Source organism: Grammomys surdaster, unplaced genomic scaffold, assembly GCF_004785775.1.
Source record: "Grammomys surdaster isolate TR1022 unplaced genomic scaffold, NIH_TR_1.0 125690, whole genome shotgun sequence".
NCBI classification, from domain to species: domain Eukaryota; kingdom Metazoa; phylum Chordata; class Mammalia; order Rodentia; family Muridae; genus Grammomys; species Grammomys surdaster.
Window position 1 is genome coordinate 965,863 of NW_021620526.1, and position 7,267 is coordinate 973,129.

At 42.0% G+C, this 7,267-nt stretch overlaps 1 protein-coding gene across 1 annotated transcript in view; it reads right to left on the bottom strand.

Annotated features, from left to right (window-relative positions):
• Positions 1-6,086, bottom strand: part of Cnga2 (cyclic nucleotide gated channel alpha 2) — a 17,540-nt gene extending 11,454 nt beyond the window's left edge. Inside the window, exon 1 of the mRNA XM_028788017.1 lies at positions 5,739-6,086. The gene's annotated coding sequence lies outside the window, so the exon portion shown is untranslated. The remainder of the gene's footprint in view (positions 1-5,738) is intronic.
• Positions 6,087-7,267: the final 1,181 nt, after the last annotated feature.

Below are 7,267 nucleotides of genomic sequence, written 5' to 3' on the forward strand. Positions count from 1 at the left end.
TCTCTCTCTCTCTCTCTCTCTCTCTCTCTCTCTCTCTCTCTCTCTCTCATTTATTCACCTTATGCCTCCTTTACATTAGATAGATTACTTTAAAAGTGTATACAACATTTGTCTTGGGTAAGATGGTATAGCAGAGCTTGAGTACACCCTCCAGAATGCAATAACCATACTTAGAAAAGATATGAAACATTTTGCAAGACTTTAAACATTAGCAACAAATAGCTGTGATACTTAGGTGGAAAGAAACAAATAAAACAGTCTTGTGGTCAACACTCGTATTCCCTGTGATCTTTTTAGGCCATAACATAGAGGGAAAAATGAAAGTAGACCTTAATGGATTCCCTGGGCTGAGGAGAGAGCAAACTCCAAAGAGACCAGAATAGCTGGGCTTTGCAGATCATCATGTTAGAAGAGAAGACAGACAGACAGGCAGACAGACAAACACAGTTAGAGAGACAGACAGAGATGTATCATTCTCCTAAACCCAAATATTACAGGTCTCAGTCTTCAGATGGGGAGTGATGCCACCTGTCAGATTGGAAAACCTAATTGCTTGTGAGGTCTTGGTTAGAATATCCAAAATGGCCTTGATCAGCAGTAAGGAGTGTGTAGTTCCTACCACTGAGTAATGTAATACTATTGAAAACTCTTAAAAGTAAAACTCAAATGCATTACATTCTTCTCAAGCAACTAAAATGCAATATTTTGAAAAGGCCCAAAATGTTGTAAAAATAGTCAAAAGAGTTGGAAACACATGTGCTCCCACTTTTAGGGACCACAGGAAAACACCAAGCTAACAGCCATAGCATTTATACAGAGGACCTGATGCAGACCCATACATGTCCTGTGCTTGCTGCTTCAGCCTCTGTAAGCTGATATGAACCCTGCTTAGTTGATTTGTAGGGCCATGTTCTCCATGTTCCTCTGACTCCTACAGTTTTCTGTTTCCCTCTTCAGTGGAGTTTCTCCAAGTCTGAAGGGAGAGGAAATTGGAGGGGAAACTGTGAGAGAGATGTATTGTATGAGATAAGGATCTGCTTTCAATATGTGTGTGCATATGTATATATATGTATATATGTATATATGCATATATATTCCAACATTCAATAAGATTAAAAATTCATAATGTATTGTATCCACTTGAAATGACAATATATGTCAATAATTTCCCCATAACAAGAAGTAAACAAGTTATTAATTGGAATAAGAATTGGTGAATTAACAGATAACACATTAAAAGTTATTGAAATTGTATTACCTATATTCAAAAACTCATGTTTTAATATGGAATGTATGTTTAAAAGTACTTGTCAGACTCCTAGAGATTTAAAATAAATTTATGGAATAAAAAAGCACCACAATGATATTTTCAGTGCTCATGGGTGATTGGATCCAGAGCCTTACTGACAGAAATATGATAATGCTTTACAGGAAAGATCTAGCACCGCAGTTGATTATAAATCATTCAGGTTCTACCATATTCTTTAAGCATTTTTAAAGCAAATTATTTTATTTCATTTTATGTATGTGGGTGCTTTGCCTGCATGCATGTATGTTCACCACACTGTGCATGTCTAGTGACCACAGAGGTCAGAAGAGAGTGTTGCAACCTGGAAACTGGAATTACAGAAGGCTGTGAAGCACCATGTAAGTTCTGGGTACTGAAGCAGGATCCTATACAAGAGAAACAAGTGCTCTTAGCTGCTAAGCACCTCTCCTGCTCTTTCCACATTCTTTAAAATGTTTCTAGATCCTTTATAATAAATTATGCAATGTCAGTGCTATAAGAATCCAAGAAAAGAGCAAATCAGTATTAGTATTGCTATGGGGCAAGTTCAGTGGCATGCTATAGGTGTTCATAAAGTTTCCAGAGGGTAAGAAGTTAAAGAGACAATTTGAAAAATATTTCAATGTTTTTTCAAACTTGATGAAGCTATAAATGTACAGATAGAAGCTCAATGACATGTGTGTGTATGTGTGAGCATGTGTGTGCGCGCACACACACACACACACACACACACACACCATGAAGAAAACTTCACCTAGGCAAAGTATAATTAAATTGTCCAAATTCATTGATAATTGGATATTTTAAAATAGAATTTGTGAAATAAGGTATATTAAACACTGAGTGACAAGCATAATAAATAACATCACGTGTGTCCAGTCAGTACAATACAAGTGTCTCTACTAAACTTCAGGCTTCCCTTCCAACTTTCGATCAACAATTTTACTCTGGTTGCCTGTAGGAAGGTATAATCCCTCTCATCCCAAGTCACAGTGAATTTGGTCATACCCCTGAGTTCTCTGATAGGCAGACATTTATGAGTAGCCAGGATTTCAAGATTTTTTTACTGCCAGCATTCAGGATGGCTTGACATGCAGCCTTCTCTGTTAAAAGATGCCCAATCTCTTCCTCTATATCTCCAATTTTCTACCAAGTTTCCCAGGTCCAATAGTGAAGGCCATATCAAGACCATACTATCCTTATTGAAAGTGCCTTTCATGTACTGCCTGGAGGCAAACAGCCTTACCCAATGCTGTTTTGCCTCCTGCAAAATAGTCATGCACATTGGTAAATGGAAGGGAGAACTCAGGAAGTGTGGCATGAATATAGGGAAGGATAGAGGGAATAAGGCATAGAGACTAGAACTTGATGAGGTTCTGTGGACTCTTAGAAGAAAGACTTTAGAGAATGGAAATGCTGATCATGAACAATGGGGTAAGGGAAAGTAGTCATGATGTGTCTTCTGGAAGATTTCAAAAGACTCATTAGGTAACAAGATATCCCAGATTCTTTTATAGTTCAGCTCACTCTGACTTCTAGTTCAAGTGCAAACTGAGTCTAGCCAAAGATTTCCCACAATGTTCGTGATCTCTTCCATAAAGAGGTCTTAGCTAGAAATTAGCCCCCATCTCCAGTCACTGTAGTGGAAAATCCCTGAGTGGTGAGCAAGGGATGGTACCAAGTGCCATATCATTTACACAGTAAGCAGTGGAGCATCAAGGCAAGCTGGCAACCACAAAGCAATATGGCAGACCAAGTAGAAGCAATGGATCTCCCATCAGGTAGCTGGAATCTCACAATTCAGGATCAAGTTCACACTTATGGTGCATTTACCTTGTGCTAAGCCATTGACTTAAATCAATTTATGTAATCCTAATGACAATCTCACTAGACTGATGTTATACTACCCACTGCACAGATTCACAGCTAGACAATCTGGCTCTGAAAGCACATTCAGTCACAGGGCTAACTTAGAAAGTACATAATGTCAGAGAGTTGTTTATTAGCAGCAAGGGGAAAGCTAGGGCTAGAATTTTACAAAGGGTACCATGCTCTTGAGGGTAGAGCTGAAGTTGTTGCCACCTAGGAGGAACAGTTGTCTGGGGCTCAACTGTGAGGATAGCCAGGTGAGCTGAGGGTAGGAGGAGGGTAAGTGAGGTATTCATTATGTGGGCCCACTGGGCAGGTAAAAGCCTGTGATGTGGAGCCCACCTTCATTTTCATTAGCTGTTCTGAGATCAGGCTTGAGACAATCCCTCTATGAAGCTCACACTACCTGACTCTGTTTACAATAAATAAAACCCTCAGCACAGCATGTAGGCTTTGTCAAAGAGTCCCAGTGAGTGAATGTAGTTGTAGCTTATTCCTTTAATAAGCAGCTGGCACTTCTATTGTAGGATTCTTTGGTATTGGAAATGTGTGTCTGGTCTGCCTTTTTCAGGACATACTACACATCTTTACAATAAAAGATGAAGATGGAGTGACACACCTACCCCCAGCTATGTGCAGTCCATACCGCAGGGGAGGCTGGCCCCCCAGCAATTGGATTTTTCCTGAAAACCTTTTTATCCTCATGTCCCCAGGTACTTACAGGCTGTCTATATCTCCTGGAAACAGACAATGGGCCCCTGGACAATGTATATCCCAACCTGATACTGATATGATCCTGTATTTCTGAGATCAAGTTCCTGTCTTACCTCTCTGGTGTCTCAGCTGAGAAAAGTTCATCTTTCCTCACATGTCCCCAATACAGAAACTTACCCATTATCTTTGATACCTCCCACTAAACTCCCAAATATTGCTTGTTCTACTGCTGAAATTTCTTTCCTCTTCCCCATCCATCTTGACTACTTGCTACCTCAGGGTTTATCTGTACCCTTGGCATAGACTTTGGCTCCTTGTTTCTCTACATTTAGGCATTAAAAAGATTCCAAGATTTTCCTTTTATCTACCTTCCGTGATAGGTGAGTTGGTATGTACACACCTGGGCCCAACTATCACCCTCACTTTGAAAGCCATGCAGATAAACTTCATCCTAAAAAGAAGCCTTTAAAGTCTGGGACATTTCTGTTCCATTTACCTTATTTCATTTAAACTTGTTTCAGTTACAATCACACAATAGAAGCCTGATATATAGTAGATGAATGAATGAATGAATGAGTTAAAGAATGACTAAATGAATTCCCTAAACTTGTTCTGCACTTTTCCAGCTCCACATTTTGTCTCATGCCTACTTTGCCTCACATCTATATTATAAACTTAATATCTCCTAATCATGACCTAAGATGTATTTGCTTTTGATCTACTGCAGTTGAACCTCAACTTGAAGCTACAGATATGTGTCATGAAAGCTCTCAGTTTTACTCTCCCTGAAGGAAGCAGCCACTAACAAGTAAAATTAGAGAAAGTTGGAAAGGATCTGAGGTCCCTTTGACAGGAAATCTAGGAATAAAAGCATTCTAACACTAGCCAACTCTTATTGCTTCAGTCCAATGTGGATGGAACCTACACATACTTTCCTGGACTCAGGTAGAAGGTCAAAACAAAGATACTGAGCCTGCTGCAGCCTTCGATGTCTGTTCCTGCCCTAGGCCTAAGGCTTGACTCAAGAACCTTCTCTCAATCAGAAGGTCTAGCAGATGCATGCTCCAAGTGGCAGAGAGTCTTGATCCCAAGTCTGGGGAGCCTGGGGTATGTAGTTTAATCTAAGGATTTATTGAGCAGGTTTGAATGACCCTCCAACAGCCAAAGTAAAAGCTGAAATCCCAGCAGTATTACTGCATCATGTAACCCCTCCCCTTACCATAGCACAGACAGCAACAGTGCTGCAAGCTGTACATTCCCCATGCTCTAAGGGTTGGAGGCCCAGAAATGCTATAAGACAGAAAGAGGAGAAAGACATTATAGGAAGGTGTATAGGCTCAACACTCTCCGGCAAAAACCATGTCTAGCTAAGCTTTCTGTAATTCTGTTTATCTTCTTCCAGGCAAGGTTCTCTGAGACCACAACAAACAGCAGCAGCCTCTCAGAGATCTATGCCACGTCGAAGCTCTTGGGAGCTCATAAGTGCTGAAACTTGCAGATTTCCTGTTTCTTCTGTTGCCCAGCCATGCAAGGTTCTTTGAGACCCCAACAAACAGCAGCAGCCTCTCAGAGATCTATGCCACGTCGAAGTGTCTTGGGGAAAGTCTGGTGTGATATCCCCTGCCATCACCTTCCTAGGGGACCAACTATTTCACCTGGCTGCTTTGATAGGGTTCAAACTTTTTGCCGAGTAGCCAGTTACCTGTGCCCTGCTGAGGAGCCATACATAAGAGGGCCCTTCTCAATCATAGCTTTAAGGTCTGTGGATTTTATCTTCATAAGTTCCAGCCCTGAGTTACATAAGAAGCCCCCCAGCCCATGGACACAGGAAAGTTGCACACGCCCCCTTCTTCCCCATTTTGCTCACCAATCAGATGGTTTCAGAGACCTGGGGCCAAAGTCAACATCTGTTGTTCTGTCCACACCAGCTCCAATCAAAACGAAGCTCTTGGGAGCTCATAAGTGCTGAAACTTGCAGATTTCCTGTTTCTTCTGTTGCCCAGACAGACAAGGTTCTCTGAGACCCCAACAAACAGCAGCAGCCTCTCAGAGATCTGTGCCACGTTGTCTGATACTAGCCCAGGAAGTCAACAGAGGAGCAATGGAGCACATAACCATAGCTAGGTGAGCTTGAGAGCCTAGCTCAGTGTGCCCCTGGCCCTTGGAGAAGCTGTCTTCAATGTAGTCTGTGCACACCCATGGCTATCAACAACTGAGAACTAGATACTAGGCTGCCTACCTGTGGAAGCTGCTTGTCTGGCCCCTCCCAAGCTCCCTGAGGGACTCTTCCTTGCACAGAGCGGGTACAAAGTTTTCTATCTGGAGATTGAACACTGCAAGCTCATGGCCACCAAACCACTGCCTTAAAGTGCTGACAGCGTTCCAGGAAGCCCACATTATTGGAGGCTAATCAGGGAGAAATCTGGGAGAGAGAAATCAGTCAAAGAGGGGGAAATCAATGGGTTTAGCCTCTCACAGGGGCCAGGATTTGGGAACTGAAAGAGAGCAAGTAAACCTTTGGCTTCTTTTCAAGAGATCAGGATTCCAAGCTGTTCCTAGGTGTACTAGGTCCCTGCCCTCTGCCTTCCAGTTCCCACAACCCACTCATCTCTTCCCCTAGCTGCTAAGAGGACAACCTGAGAAAGAAATGTTGCAACATAGAGTTTCAGCTTGAGCTGGAGAGATGGCTCAGCCATTAAAGGTTAGGCTCACAACAAAAAAAAATAGAGTTTCAGTTTTTGCCCAGGACTGGCTGTGACTGGGAATCAGACTAGTGAGAAGTGCCCTGATGGGAGCCTTCAGTTTCCACACCTGGGCAGGTGTAATTTGGACGACTAGGCTCTTCCAAAGTGGGTAGCCATAAAATCTCTAACTGATGTCCTGAGATTAAAGCCTAGTCCAAACACAAATACACATAAAATCTGCATGGAACAGCATGGAGACTTTACAGGACACACTTTAAACCATGTGGAAGGGCTTGGCAGGAGAAGTTAAGGGCTGTGTTAGCTAATGTCTACCTTTATTCAGGAGACTGTATTCATGTGTGGCATGTACAATTGAATATTTTGAAAATGTAACATGGATGGCACATAGTGAAGTGTACCACAGAACAGTGGTAGTTAGAATAAACGTTCTTCAGTGGAGGCTTTTGCATAGAAAGTGTTCCTTAAAGACCAAGTGTGTAACCTATAACCTTAGACAAAATTGTTCTCTGGGGAGACTAATGGGCCTTCTACCAGTACTTTCCTTCTGCTGGGCATCAGTGATGCAGAATTCAGTGAAAACTAGGCCCTACACCCTCACAAGCTACCATGCAATAAGATACTGCTTGCTATGTTCTTCTAATCCCAGGCCTAGGTAACATGGAAGACATTTGTGGGGATTAGCAGAATGATG